Source organism: Lynx canadensis, chromosome A2 (assembly GCF_007474595.2).
Source record: "Lynx canadensis isolate LIC74 chromosome A2, mLynCan4.pri.v2, whole genome shotgun sequence".
Taxonomy (NCBI): Eukaryota; Metazoa; Chordata; class Mammalia; order Carnivora; family Felidae; genus Lynx; species Lynx canadensis.
This window is the reverse complement of record NC_044304.2, coordinates 142,671,076-142,687,305: the sequence shown is the minus strand read 5'-3', so window position 1 is coordinate 142,687,305 and position 16,230 is coordinate 142,671,076. Positions and strand designations below refer to the sequence as shown.

Genomic DNA, 16,230 nt, shown 5'->3' with positions numbered 1-16,230 from the left:
ACTCTGGGAAGAACTATTACCTTAACAATACTGAGTCTTTGATCTATGTTTTTTTTTTTTTTTAATATATCTCCATTTAGTTATACCTTTAAAATTTTCTCTCAGAAGTATTTTGTGTATTTTATTGAACAAGTCTGGTACAAATTTCGTTAAAGTTATTCTTTTTAAAATTTTCATTTTAATGTTATTTATATGGTACTGGTTTTTAAAAAATTTCAGTTTCTAAACTGTTGTTAGAATACAGAAATACAATAGATTTTATACATTGAACCTGTGTCCCATGAAACTGCCAAATACATTTATTAGATGTATGGCAACACTTTGGTTTAGAACAACAATGAAAAGACTTAGAGTGGTAAAATTATATCACTGTGAGATTTAAGATAACTTTAAAATATCTAGAGAAATCAAGATGTTACCTTGGCTACATTATCTCACTTGATATTACAGCTGTAATACATTTTACTTGCTCAATATTAAATTCAGTGTAAGAATCACAGGTATTTCATCCAGTGGAAGATCACATGGTGTGTGGTGAAATGCACACTCCTGCTTCAGGACAGTAACAAAAATGTTTTGTTGTAGCAAGTTCAGAACAATAGACTCAAAGGCAGCTTTAAGTTTCTCTCTAAGCATGGTGGGGTGGAATGGATGGCTTCACAAATGCAGACACTGACATAAATACGAAGATTTAAAGGCCAACATGCAATGCACTTAAAAATTTAAGTTAATGTCCAATTCATTTATTTAATGACAAATCACTTAGTAAATTGTGCAAATTTCCACGTAGCAGGTAAGAATAGAAGATACTTCTTTCTGAACACGATGTGAAATATTCTGGAACATTGTGTGCCAGATTTTGTGGGAACACAAAGGAAGACTGTTTTCTGCAATAAAAAAATCAAATCCTTTTAAGTTAGTTTTAGTCTAAGCCTAAGATACACTGCCACTCCTAACTTTCTTTGCTAGTTCTATTTAGGGTTGGTTCATGTAGTTAGTACTACTGAAAAAATTGTAGGCGATTCCACCCAAACACTAATTATTGGTTGCCATCATTTTTGTTGAAACATTGGAGTTCTTTGTATTTAATGGATCCAGACAATGGTAGAGCTTTCATTACCCTAATATTATTTTAGGAACTCCAATTCATTGAGTACTTCTTTCATTTTAGGCACCTTCACATCTGTGAGGTGATTTTCATTCTCTAATAAACCTATGTTGTGAGAATTATTAAACTTACTAAAACCTAGCATTTGAGGCTGATTTCTTTCACCCAATTAATATGTGATATCCATCCACATTAATGGTATGATATTAGTGCATCCTTTGTTATTGCTGAGTAGTACTCCCATCACTGGGTGTTTATACAAATATTTATCCATTCCTAAATTGAGGTTATATGCTGTAACCATTCACACAATGTTTTTGTGTAGAGGAAATTTTCTTTTTGCTTCAGTAAACACATACAAATGGAATTTGTGGGTCATTGGGTAAATGTAAGTTTCACTTCACAAGATACTGAAAAACCGTTCTGAAAGATATGTGGTAGTATCCTATGGTTTTAATTAGCTATAATAAAATTTTAATTGGCCTCCTGAAAGAGGCTGATGATAGCCTTACATGAAAATGTTATATTGAAATCCTTCATTTTCATTGTGAAAAGTTTAGTTAAATGCTATGTTGATCAGTAATCAAATAGTAAGATGGAAGTTTTTATCCCATTTCTCTTTTTTTTCCACTGCTATGCATGGGCCCTACATAAAATGGTTATAAATACTGAGGGAGGGGGAGAAAGAGTAGGACTTTCACAATAAAAATTTATATAGTTGGATTTTGAGTATATAGGCAATTGTCAAATAGGTTGTAGATTTTCTTTATATAAATATAACTTATTCAAACAAGAGTATTTTCCCCTGACAATAAGGCAACAGACTTAAGGAACAGATCTTGGAGAAGACTTCATAGACAGACACATAAAAGAACACCCACTAACAGTTTCTAGTTTAATGGAGTTTTAAAAAGAGAACATTTTATTTATATTAAAATCCACTGATTTCTACTATATGGGAATGAATTATCAAAACTTATGGTTACGTAAAAGGCTTGAAAATCCTGAGAGAATCTTAACGAAAGCATAGCTCATTATAAATCCTCCAGAAGAGAATACAAAGTACAAAATACTTTTGAATTATCTCATAAAGAATTTCTCTAGGATCCACGGGGAAAAGCTTTATAGAAAATGCAGGACAAATGTTATCAGCCAGCTATTGAATTTTTAGTCTTGCATTCGTTTTAAGAGAATACCTATCGATAATGTAAGCACAACCAAAATCACTCTGCTTAAGTGATACATTTAAAGAATAAGTGTATGTAAATTATATTCAAGTCGACCATTATTTGAAATATTTATGTATGGAATGGCATTTCAAAGGTATCAAAACAAAAGTGAAAAGATGGTAAGTCAGATTTTAAGTAAATGTTTATTTAACACTTTAATTTAGTAAGAAAATTAATACAAGAACAATTTTGTCAAAATTGAGTAAAAAATGAATAATGAATATCCTCTCTCGTAATAAAAACTACCTAGGTGATTTAAGACAATGTATCATTCCCTTTGTTTCTAGAAAGTGTTACGGTATGCATCTTTGTACCGATGGGCAGTTTCATTTTGAGTTGATTGCTTCAAGGGTTATCTAAAATTTTCTTAAAATAATTATATGAGTGCACTTACAATTTGTACACTCAATTCTATTCCAATTAATGCAACTGTCAAGGGGGTGGTAGGCGGAGGTGGTTTATCCTAGCATAGCAGGTATGAGGAGGCAAGTATTCAGACTTGCTCTTGTACTTAAGAGTATTGTCAAATTGTGTGAATCGTTTCATCTCTCTGGGCCTTAGTTTCTTTTATAATAATGCAGAGGGAATGGACTACATGCCTGCTTCTCCAATATCAGTTGTTCACATATTACTTGCAAGATTTTTATCATATCTGTGCCAGTTTTGCCACCATTTAATGAATATCACTGTAAGTCAACTCAGTTTCCAAAACTTACGAGTCATGTGTATAAAATGTCTCTTTCTCTTTTTTTTTTTAAATATGTGGAACACTTCATGAATTTGTGTGTCATCCTTGCCCAGGGCCATGCTAATCTTCTCTGTATTGTTCCAATTTTTTAGTATATGTGCTGCCTAAGCGAGCACTTGACTCTTTTTTTTCTAATTTTCATTAAAATAAAAACATGTTGCTTATATAAAACATGTTTCCCTATGAACAACTAAAATAATCTTCCATATCACTAGTGATACAGAACCAGATTTGTTTTCAATACTAGTATACATCGGAATTATGTTAAAACCTAATTGATATTAGATATTTAGGATATAATTATGTAATCTATTATTTCAGAGAATGTTATTTTTATGACTCAAAGTAAAAGTCAAAATAGAAAATTTAAATTTAGGGGCGCCTGGGTGGCTCAGTCGGTTAAGCATCCGACTTTGGCTCAGGTCATGATCTCATGGTTTGTGAGTTCGAGCCCCGTGTCAGGCTTTGTGCTGCCAGCTCAGAGCCTGGAGCCTGCTTCTGATTCTGTGTCTCCCTCTCTCTGTAACCCTTCCGCACTCATGCTCTGTCTCTCTCTGCCTCAGAAATAAATAAACATTAAAAAAATTAAAAAAAAAGAAAATTTCAATTTATATAACTTTTTCATTTTTATGTTCTTATAGAATGACATGTGTGTAATAGAACTTTCTATGCTTTTGCAACCTAAAAAGATGCATAGGTGAATAAAGAATATTTTCTTAACTAAAGGATGGTTTTATAGTGTAGTATCATACTGGTATTTCATTTTAAGACAAAACTAATCTTTAATACATTCTTGGAGAAGTAAGGAATCCCAGTTTTGTTGCATTGTATTAACTGAAGATGCCCCATACGCTATGCATAACTCAAAATTATTACTGCCTTTATTCAAATTATTAATGTAACACAGCTATTTCTAAATATAATGATGAGTATTTTTACTCATCAGTTTTAATTACTTTTATTTAGAGTGCCATATTCTTTTACAAAGCTCGTATTTTCATAAGAACTTCAAACTTTGTGAAATCTTACTCATCCCCCCAACCCCCCCCCCCCAAATTGCCACATAAAAGCTAGAGCTGTCAAGGGGAGGAAAAGATCATGAAAAACATTCAAACATCCCTGAGAAGACCTGATTTTAATGCCTTAATAAATAGTTGAGTGTAACATAGTAGCCTTCAAATTTTACTTAGCACCACACTTCTAGTACCATAGCTCCATTTGACCCTATAAAAATGCTGTTAATGGCTCTGTTTACTAGAATTTATTGCTACCAAGATGGAAAGTCACAATGCTATGAAACTAGTAATGTAGCAATATGCAACCTCAAGCCCTATAATGTGGCTATATTTTGAAATCATTAAAATGCAGATGAGGATTAAGCTAAAGACTGATTTTGTGATTGCTTTTAAGATATTGAGTAGTTCTTAAAATATATGTATGGGTGAGTGTGTATAAATAACTTGCATATTAGTGTATTTCAAAATTGTTCTGATGGAAAAGGGTGTTTTCTTTGGCCGATGATTTCCCAGTTATTTTTAAAATGTTCTGTGATTCATCAAGTAATCAGATAAATTTCTGTTTTTTACTATTGTGATTGTAAATATACAGCTTTCTATATATTTTTTAGTAATTTTCAGGTATTGCTTGTATGAGATATTTAAAGTGTTTTGAACAGAAATGTTCTCTTTATAACTTATTGCATATATCTGCTTCAGATTATTGTGGGGCATTTCAAATCAGTACCTATTATTCTTCTAGGCAAACTTCTTTAATGGTGTATATTTGTATGCACATATATTAACACATGTTTATATGCATAATCTCTTTGATAGATAAATTCTTGGTTTGTATCAACTGATTCTATCAAGATATGAATTAAAACACCTCTACACAACATGTTCATTATCTACAGGACAAAGTACAGATATTATTTACTTTATATAAAGAAATACAAATCTGTTGAATAATATTAAAATCTGAAATTTCAGAGGGGAATTTATTTTTTAGAATAGATATTTCACAGCCTCTTCACATCTGATAGCTACCCTATATCTGTTTAAAAGGCAGAGGTTTATCTAGTTTCTTCGGGTTTCTTGCTTTCACTTGGCTCACTGCACATTAGTGGCACTAAATGGACAAAAGAGGACCCTTCACAGACCACTTAGCTCACCTCCATTGCTCTGTGCCCATTGATCCGTATAAGCTGTATTTCTACAAAATGTTACAAAGAGGTTTATTACTTGATTTTTCTTACGCTAGTTAGAATTGATGATATAATTCTGGGGACATCTTGACATTATATTTCTCTTTTCCCTCTAAAGTGTCTCAACCACACCCATGGCTTCAAATACTAGCTATATTAACCAATGGCTTTCAAGAATAAATGTTCCCTCTGACGACACTTAAGCTACAGACTCCCTACTCCACAGTTCTCCTTTGGAACACCTTAAATTTAGTATTTTCCAAATCAGTGACCTTCTCTCCTCAGCCTAATCTGCTCCTGCTCCCTTGTTCCCTTTCTGGATTAATGGTGTCCCACAGCATGCAAATCCTCTGTCTTTTCAGAACTAACGCAGAAGTCTTCTGGCTGGCTTCTCTGGTTTCAGTCTTGCTATCTCCAATTCCTTTACCCATGCTGCAAATGGAATGTGATATACATAAAACATAAATCTCAATCTATTTTTCACATTTTAGGAAAATTAGTACATTTTCAGACACCTATGGATAAAGGTCAAGCTGCATGAAGAAACACACAAGTTTCTCTCTTGGGAGGGTGGAGGATCCTGTATACTCCTTTTCTCTGCTTGTCTTACTGGCTTGTGTCTGCTTTGGCTTGGTTCAGCCCTTGGAAGACATTGGTGGGACGAGGACTGTAGGAAAGTTAGAAGACAGGGAGAAACCAGGGGAGAAAGACCTCTTCCTTAGTCTTTAAAATGGCTGTGACTGCTCTGCAGCTCCAGCTTCCAAAGGGCAAGAGTCCCTCTTCTCTTTAGAGGACCTCAGTTCTAGGAGTGGTAATAGTTTCTTGCAATTCTGGCTAACCTCTGGACTGCTCCCATTCATTTTCTGTCCTCTATGCTTCTCAATCACCTTTTAAACCAATTTGTTATCTGTGCATTTAACTAAATGGAATGTCCAATTTCCTTTCACTGACTGAAAACCTGATTCGTAAAATCAGTGCATTAGCATCTCTCAAACTTTCCTCAATGATTAAAAAAATAGATAGGATCTTTGGAGCCAGATTTGCCTCATGTCTACATCATTGGTGATCTCGGACAAATCCCTTACAACTACGAGCCTCTTTTTCCTCATCTCAGTGTCTGAGGGTTATACTATGTGCCTCACTGGGTGGCATGAGAACTAAAATAGAATTTGATAACATGTGAATGTGCCCTCAGCACAGTGCCTGGCACCTGACAAGCACTCATTACCTGGCAGAAATTGAATCAGTAACACTCAGTGATATACTGAAGTCCTAGTGCCTAGCCCAGTACACATGGTACATGCTCAATAGCTACTGAAGAAATCACCAACTACTCTTTTTTTTTTTTTTTTTTCAACGTTTATTTATTTTTGGGACAGAGAGAGACAGAGCATGAACGGGGGAGGGGCAGAGAGAGAGGGAGACACAGAATCAGAAACAGGCTCCAGGCTCTGAGCCATCAGCCCAGAGCCCGACGTGGGGCTCGAACTCACGGACCGCGAGATCGTGACCTGGCTGAAGTCGGACGCTTAACCGACTGCGCCACCCAGGCGCCCCACCAACTACTCTTTTAACAAGATGTCTCCTTTCCTTTATCCTCAAAGCTATGACTTTAATTCCTACCTGAATGCCTGACTGCAACACATTCTTTACTCTTCTCCTACTTCCCATCTTTATGCCCCTTCTTTATCATCTTTTAAATATTTTCTTATGGCTTTTAAGATGAAATGTGAACTTCTCAGCTTGGCTTAGGTTTCATGTTTTCTTCTCAATCGTTATTACAATATTAGGCTCATATCTTTACCATGTTCTCCGTTGCTTTCAACTTTCCTTGTAATTTTCTGAGTGACCTGTAAATCCTCTCGTGCTATTTCATCTGTACTTGATAACTGCTCTCCCTTTAGCACTCTTCTTAGTTTCGAAGTAATCTTAACTTTGCTTTTACTCAATGACTCAGTTCAGGAGCTGATTTTCTGTAGACTGGTTTTTGAATACTCCCCACTTTCATCTGTAGACACCTCCAACACTGTAATTTCCTGATTATGGCCAAGTCTCTCACACTTGATGGTAGACACCTTTTTTTAAAAGTGTTTAGCATATTGGTTGGCATATAGCAGTCATGTGATAAATGTCTGCTTGATAATGAATCAAGAAAGAGCTGAGACTGAGCCCATACATAATGCCCAAAGATGCCTCTTTTCTAAGTAAATCAGTCTGTTAATCTACCTCTCTGAAAGGGTTATTCACTAAATCTTCTCCCTTATGTAAAAAATCATATGAAATTTGATCATACGAAATCTAAACTGTTCTTACTATAGCTCTTTGATGTATTAGTCTACAAACCCTGGCAAAAAGATGTAATAAGCCTCTTCTGAAGTTACTTGTTCCTTGTGAATATGTTCCTTGTTCTTCATGAATTGTACTGCTTTCAAAGTGCTCACAACTTATCATTTTACTAATTCATTTAATTAATTAATTAATTTGAGAGAGAGAGAGTACAGGAGAGGGGCAGAGAGAAAGAGAGAGAGAGAGAGAGAGAGAGAGAGAGAGAGATCCATCTCAGCACAGAGCCCAATGCAAGGGTCTATCCCACGACCCTGGGATCATGACCTGAGCCAAAATCAAGAGTAGGATGCTCAACAGACTGAACCACCCAGGCGCCCCACTAGTTCATTTTAAAATCTTAGTTTCAGTTATACAAGATGAATATGTCTTAAAGATCTGTGCTATAACACTGTGTGTATAGTTATCAATACGTTACTGTGCACTTTAAATTTTGTTAAGATGGTAAATTTCATGTTAACTGTTCTTACCACAGTGAAAAAATAATTAAATCTTACCCTTAATTAGCAGCAAATCTCATCAGCTTGTTCCTTTTCAGAGCCCATCTTTTTATTCTTCCTATAAATTAAAATTTTTCTCTGGCTCTAATCTTGTGAAAGTTTGTGATTTCTTAAGAGTAACTGACATCTCTTCACCTGTATATTACTACAAATGCCCTGGAGTAAATTTCTTTTGGCAGTGGAACTTAAACTCATTTAGAGCAGGGAAGTGGTCTTGCAAAATTACTTCACTTCTTGGATTTCAATTATTTTTGTTCAATGTTGACTTACACTTTAGTCCAAAGTTCAAGTCCCTCACAAAGAAGACTGATTCTGATTCTTGTGTTGCAGGAATGATGCATCCTGACTTCCTTCCCACATGGTGACACATGTACACACACACACACACACACACACACACACACAGTGACTCACTTAACCTTATGTACTGGAGAAAAGAAGAGTAGTGGAAGACATCTTTCTCAAATATCTTTCTCTAATAATGGCAATTCTAAGAATTATCAGAGGAACAGAGTGCCATTTTTTCCTTTGATTTTCCTTCAGTTTCAAGGCAGTGATGAAAAGAGCTAACAGACTACTGAGGTAAAAAGCACCCACTGATTAAGAATATCAGTGCAAAATTCTTGAGTATCTTAATTCTTAAGACATATTTTTATGCCTGTGTTAAAGAACTGAATTTTGCTTCTAGGTATTTTGTGTGTGTGTTTGTGTGTGTGTGTGTGTATGTGTGTGTGTGTGTGTGTGTGTATGATCTGAACAGCTGTCTAAAATCTCATATCCTTCCTAGAATGATTATATGCCTTAAAGAAAGAAAATGTGAAAGAATTACAAGAAAATAAATATAAACATTGCTATTGTCCTATTCACTTCTGGAAAATGCAAAATTCTGGGCACTCCATAAATATTGTTGATTATGAGTAGAGAGTGAATTTCTATCAATTGCTGGCAACACGGTCCATCTCATTTGATTTACTGAGCTATATAAAAAGATAGATTACATTTAAATCTTTTTTATTACAGTTAATGTTTTATTATTTTTATGTTTAAGTACCACAAAGTTGATGTAAATTTTCTTTTCCAGGGAAAAATAACCAGTGCTATTTAATCTCTACTAAAGATAAATAATACCACAAGGCTAATTAAAATAAAATTGAATCAAATGGGTTTTTAATGAGTTAAATCTTAGTTAATATAAACGTGAATGATTTCCTGTTTGTTTTTTCTGGCATACAAGGAACTCAAATGTGCTTAAATTTTAGTAATCATATAGTCAATGTGTTCATTTTATTGTCATATGTGTACCTCATGGTTGTGTCATATTTAAGTTTTCAACTTTACTGCATGTTATTAAGCCAGTGTTACAGTTAATTAGCAACTACCTGATACCCATGGATCAATACTTTAAGTTGGCTTCAAATTGTATAGTGTCCAGAATGTGGGAAATCCCTAGAAAATTACTGATGTCTTTATATGAGTTATAGACCTTGGAAGTCATCAATTTTTAATTATGCAAATACTAAATATTTAGGTGATTGTTACTCACTCATAAAATTCATATTGTGTTATCTAAGAACACTTATACTATCTAAGTGTATCTTAGTGTATCTAAGTGTATCTATGTGTTATCTAAGAACACTTATAACACATGTGTTATCTAAGTGTATCTATGTGTTAGATAACACATGTGGTATCTAAGAACACTTATAACACATGTGTTATCTAAGTGTATCTATGTGTTATCTAAGAACACTTATAACACATGTATAATTACTAAGATTAGACTTTAATTGGTAATCAGATAAATTATAGTAAGTTCATATTTGTTAATTTTCCTGATTATTTAAGAAATGTTTACTCAATATTGAAAATCAGAATTCCTGAAAAAAGCATTTTAAAAATAAAATCACCAGTCATCCCACTTTCCAAAAATAACTGATTTACAAGTTTGATGTATGTATATACATACACATACACAAACATGCCCACTGATATGACTTTGTAAAACTTCTTTAGTGACTTAATGTTTTAAAATTTGTATAGTTCTTACACAGATTTGTCTAATTTATTTTACTAATCACTTACTGGGTAACGATTAGGTCTCTTTACATAACATTGGCTCCAAAGGATGTCAAAAGTGGTAACATAAAGATTTCCAAGGTCAAATAGTTCTTATAATGCTGTTAAATCATTTTTCACTGAAAATTTTCTTAGAGATGTTATATACTACTAAGCATTATGAATTTCCAAAGGAGATATAATGCAGTGTTTCCCAATTTGTTTTATCATGGTATCCTGCTGTTTCCCCAGGTACATCTTTTGTGACTATAGGTCCTTTAAACACAATTTGGAAAATGGTGATCCAGGCTTCTGGCCTGATCTTCAGAGAAGTTCGATCCTGACAGTAAATTCTTTAAATAATTGATTTTAGGCTTAAGGTGTTAATCAGGCATTCCAATGTAGTTTATCTTTCCTAGACAGACCGATATTTTGACTTGTGATTGTGGATTTGGCTTTTAGGTATAATTTCATTCACATCTTAACCACTAATATTATTAACCCAGTACCATTCTTGATATGTGTTAGAAGAAAATAAATGTATGTTGATTATATAAATGGATAGTAATGTTTATGATTATGATGAGGGTAATGATAACTATGGTGATGAGCAGGAGGAGGAGGAGGTTATCATTCATTTGGTTCACAAATACTGCAGCAGGAATCTTATATATATTATTTAATCTTCTAAATTATTACCCCCTTGGCATAGGTGTATTTTCCCAACTTATATATACAAAATCATGCAACAGTATGTCTAAGTAACTGGCTCAAAGTTACAGGGATGGTAATAAGATTTCATGTGAATTATGGTTGATTCTATAAATTATGAGTGTTTTTAGCTGTTATTTAATCATTATTCATTATATGAATAAATGGAACTATATATATATATGTGTGTGTGTATATATATATATATATACACACACACACATATATATATGGCTTTCAGCTACTCAAAATGTTAGACTCATCCAAATTGCTAGATTGGATTATTACAGAGTTCACCAAGCTCATAATGAAAGTGGAGATTAGTCCTAGTCCTAGAAAATTCTCATGACTGAATTGCTCAAATTCTGATTGATATCTTCAAAATAGTTCACATATTTTCTTGCAATCCAATCATTTGCACATGTGAAACTCATATGTTTCAAATGTTTTGTAAAAGACACCAAAACACCCCCTAAAAGAAGGTGTTTTTGAACCTGTAGGCTGCATAAACATATGGTGAAGAATGGTTGAGTGTGAGAGGTGGAGGCTAAGGAAAATCACTTCCCCAGTCTGGTGAGGAAATGACATAAAATATTATTTGATTAGCTTTCTAAGAAATTAGGCAGTAGGAAATCAGGTATGTTAGTTACATGATATATCTTGGGTGAACAAACCTTAAGCACAGGGGATTCTTGCTTTGGTCAATATTCTTTCACCCAACGAAAGTAAAGGAAGCCTACTGCTCTAAGATGTCAAGGGATCACTGTGGGTTAAGATGTTGGCGAGATCACTGGGGGGAATCTGACTCTGTCTGAGCATCGATTTTCAAATTGTGGGTCACGAACATTTAACAGGTCCTATGCATTGCATATGTGGGTTGTAAGCAGAATTTTTCATTAAACTAGAAAAAGTTAAAATAAATTAACAGACTTTAACAATTCTAGTTAAATAAATATTTTTTCATAAATATTTTATTTTACATTTGTCCAAAAAGCTTGAAAAATACTGTATTACTTGCCTTCACTATTTTCTCGGACCACATGATCCCCATAATCATAGAGAACACTAAACAGCAGAAAATGGGATTTCCTTCCACTTGGATGGGAGAGGAGCTAAGAGTCAAGATATTTTGTAAATCTATATTTATGGACTAAGATTTGCCACCACCTACTGTAGCAATTTTTATGTGATTTGAAATAATAAGTGGTGCATTATTTCTAGCATCATTGACTTATTTATTTCAAAATTAATTTAAAAATCCAATTTATGTCCAATTTTTGTCATGAAATCCTCTATTAGTAAGACAAGATTGTAATTGTGGATTGGCATTGCTTATTCGTATTTAAACTGCTCACTTTCTTTGGATAGTTCTTTATATTATTTTCTATTAAAATTCTTTCAATTTTATAGTACTTCATTTTTTAAATGATTTCTCCAGTATAAACATCTTTTAGTTAAAAATTTTACTCCCTTGAGCTTTATTGGGTAACATAACAATAAATTTTGAATTATATAAATTTTATCAGTTTATAAAATATTAATATATTAAGGTAACTTAAACTATGGAGATCACAAACTTAAATATGTGCTTACAAATGTATTTGAGATGCATGTTTTCCCTCTTCCCACAATGCTATCAATTTTTGAGAGTAATTATTTCATCATGTGTTATATTTTTCTAACCATTTTACAATTCCCAGAGCATGCAGTAATATGTCTTTACAATCCTGTCTTTGCTATTAGTGAAAAAACTGTAAAAAAATAACTTTATATCTTTAGATGATGGCATAAAATGTCTATGGTTAAGTAAAATTAGCATACAGGAAAAAGGGTTTTGCTAGTCATTCCTCAGTTGTCCAATGTATCTACAAAATAGTACAAGGACAAGTCGCTGCTGTGCCTCTCTCTCTTTTTTAAATTTTACTGAGGATAGAGCATTGTATATGTGTATGTTATGATAATTTACACTTCAAAGTATCACCAGAAGTTGCAAATATCAATAACATCGTATGTTATTGATAGGAATTCTTTAGGCAATGGTTTATTAGTTAACTATTATTGATACTCCAACTTATTCTTTTATTATTTAATCCTTATTTATCTTTTACAGTCTTAAAGGACTTGCTGTGTACTAGGGACAATGTCCTTTAATTTTAAACACATGTACAATTATTAAATGCAAATTCCATAAATGCTCCCACTTTTACTGCTAGTAAAGGCACAGAGCAATCTGGAAAAGTATATTTCTAGAGACCCTATTCACTGGAAATAAATGGGAAGAACATTAATATCATATATTTGAAATGAGAAAAGCCTTTATGTTCAGTCCAAAAATATCCTCTAAAGAAGGATGAAACTAATAAATAGCTGCAAAACACTTGTTCAACATCAACAAGCATCCAGGAGAAAATTAGGTTCTGGGATCTAGACTCAGACAACAAAAATTCAAATTCCAACTCCACTGTTAACTTGTTCTGTAATTTTAGCAAGTTTTTAAATCTTCCTGGATCTGAGATTTCTCATCTATAAAATGAGAAACTTCCTTGTAAGGCTGTGATGAAAATCAAGTGAGCTCATAGCAGTAAAATTCTTAGGAGAGTTCTGGTAAATAGTAAAACTCTGTTTTAACTATTAGTGCCCAAAGGTTATAACTTTCCTTCTAGAATCTATTTTAATCTCCTTCCTCCCTTCCTCCCTCCCTCTCTTCTTCCTTCCTTCCTTCCTTCCTTCCTTCCTTCCCTTTCTTGACTTTTTTATTTATAATGACATTTTGTGGTTTGCATTTTTAGACTATAAAGTTTATGCTCTTTAAAATACTCTCTTGCCAATAAATAATTTTACATGATTTTTAGTAAATGAATGGTATTTTAATTATAGATTAACTTAATTTATTCAACACATCCTTCTCCTCTCTCCATTGATTGGCATTAGCTTTTCCTCCTTATTTTTTGATTATTTTAAATAATGCTGCAATAAGTATCCCTATAGGCGCATCATCAATAATTTCTTTAGCATAATTCTGATCTGCGATTACCATGCCGAAATATATGCAAGCCTTTAAGGTTCACCATGGAAATACCAAATTGTCTTCCTGAAATGTTATTGATTTGCACACCTGCTGATAGTGTCTGTGTCTCTTATTTCTAGTAAAACATTGTGACACTGGTGAGAGACTAAACATACAATCAGACAACAACATCCAGACAATATAGAAAAATAGAATCCTGACCCACAAGATGCAGCCATCACCCCAGGAAGCCAGCCTACTATCAACAAGTCAGACATGTAGGAAGTCAGACCACTTTGTCTAAGGATGAGTCTAGGAAGTCAAACAACAACCCCTGTTAACAATTGGCCCCAAGTGACCAGGACTTGATAAATAACTTTCGGCTTCTCTGATTTTTGCCCCTGCTTTCAATTTAGGATGAACCAGAGAGAACCAAATATGTATCCCTAATGAGTGACAGGAGAAGCCCTGCTTCTAGTTAGCCAGCCTGCAGCTCCCCCACGCCAACAGCCTCCAGGCAGGCCGCACCTGAAGCTTTCCCTTTTTTCCACCACAAACCTTTCGCAATTCCTCTGCCTGCCTTTGAGTCTCTGCCAAGTCCAAGTGATGGTGGCTGACGCTCTTGCTGTACAACTCTGAATAAACAGACTTTGCTTATTCTCACTTGGTGGTCTTTGTTTATTTCTGCACTGGGAAATGCGGAATATTTATTTTTAAAACTAATTAATTTTAATACTAATTAAAAATAATTACTTTTATTTATACCCTCTAGGCAAAACAATGGCATTTCTTTGCTTACACTGGTGTTCTGTTACTTGAGTAAGTGGGTATCTTCATGCCATCACAGCTACTGGAGCCTTTCCTGTTTCCTTACTGATTTTTATTTCAATTGCATTAAATTATTATCATATTATAATTTTAACCTATATTTTGCAACTATGTTTTTCACTAATACAAAAGAGAGCTGTTACATTTTGCTTATCTATTTTTAATATATAGTATATTTTTAGTAATATTCTTGAGATTCCTAGGCAGAAAATTCTATCACCTGCAAATAATTATGTTTAATATCTCCTTTAGGATACATTTCTTATTTTTATCCTTTTTATATTATTGTCTGGGTCTTCCAAAAAATGTTTTTAAGAGTTGTGCTGCCTTTTGGGATGACTGGGTGTTGTATGGAAACCAATTTGACAATAAATTTCATATATTGAAAAAGAAAAAAAGAGTTGTGCTGGCAGCATTCTTATCTTGTCCCTCACCTAACAGAAACAGCTGCAGAAAAATCTCCAATGATTTTATTATCTACAGTTGCTTTGAGGTAAATGCTGATGAAGTAGACTTCTATTCCTAGTTTATTAAGAGCTATTATCAGAAATTATATGTTTGTCAAATATCTTCGTATCTCTGGATAAAACTAATTTGTCTTTTGACCTGTTGAAGTAGTAAAATATAAACAGTGATTTCCTAATTTAAATATCCTTTGGTTCTTAAACCTTAGCTGGTCATTATTTGACTAATATGGTGCTAAATTAACAAGTTCAGAGCCTTGGACATTTTATTGTCTTTCTTTTGCTCTAAAATTTAAAGATATAAGATGTAAGTCCAAGCTATACTGTTAGTATCCCCTACTTTTAATAATTCTCTTCCAATTCTAGCATCTACTATCTCCATTGCAAAAGGACTTCTGGAATTTCAAGGGAGAGTGGCAAAACTTGGGCGAAGCTTCACAGAAATTGTAAGATTTGTATTGGCTGATCAATGAAATGATGGATATTCACAGACAGAAGGGGAGGAGGAGATGGCATGAAATCCTAAAGGATAATTTAGGGATAGGAAATAGGAAAGGAAATAAGGAGAGACAGAACTGTATTTTATATGTTCCATGAACAATGATTAGACCTTTTGAAGAAGTCTAATCTAAGAGAAAAACGATGAGGGATTTTATTGGAGGAATAGATTGGTATCATACTGAGTAGGGTGTTAAATACTAAGGAATCTGTATTTTATTCAGTAAGTGGTTTTTGAGCCAGGCATTGATATACAAAATGATATTTGAGAAATAGAATTCCTGTGGTGTGTATGGGCTCAATTATAGGAATGCCATCTAGAAGCACGGAGATTAGTAAAAGAGTCACTGCAATCCTCTAAGGTGGTTTTTGCATCCTTGCTGTGTATGAAAAATCTGATTAAAAAATCATCTATTTCCCCAATAATATAGTTGTTTATAATTACAGTTTGTGCATTTTGGCTGGCGGTTTCCTAATTTTACCCTTGAGTTCTTTCAAAACTCTTGGGTAGATGTCAACTGGCCTGTCAATTTATC

General features: G+C 33.6%; 1 non-coding gene across 1 annotated transcript; it reads right to left on the bottom strand.

The window, feature by feature from the left end:
* Positions 1-3,093: 3,093 nt before the first annotated feature.
* Positions 3,094-3,201, bottom strand: LOC115509448. The gene has a single exon (XR_003967352.1). It is a non-coding gene; the product is annotated as a U6 spliceosomal RNA (small nuclear RNA).
* Positions 3,202-16,230: the final 13,029 nt, after the last annotated feature.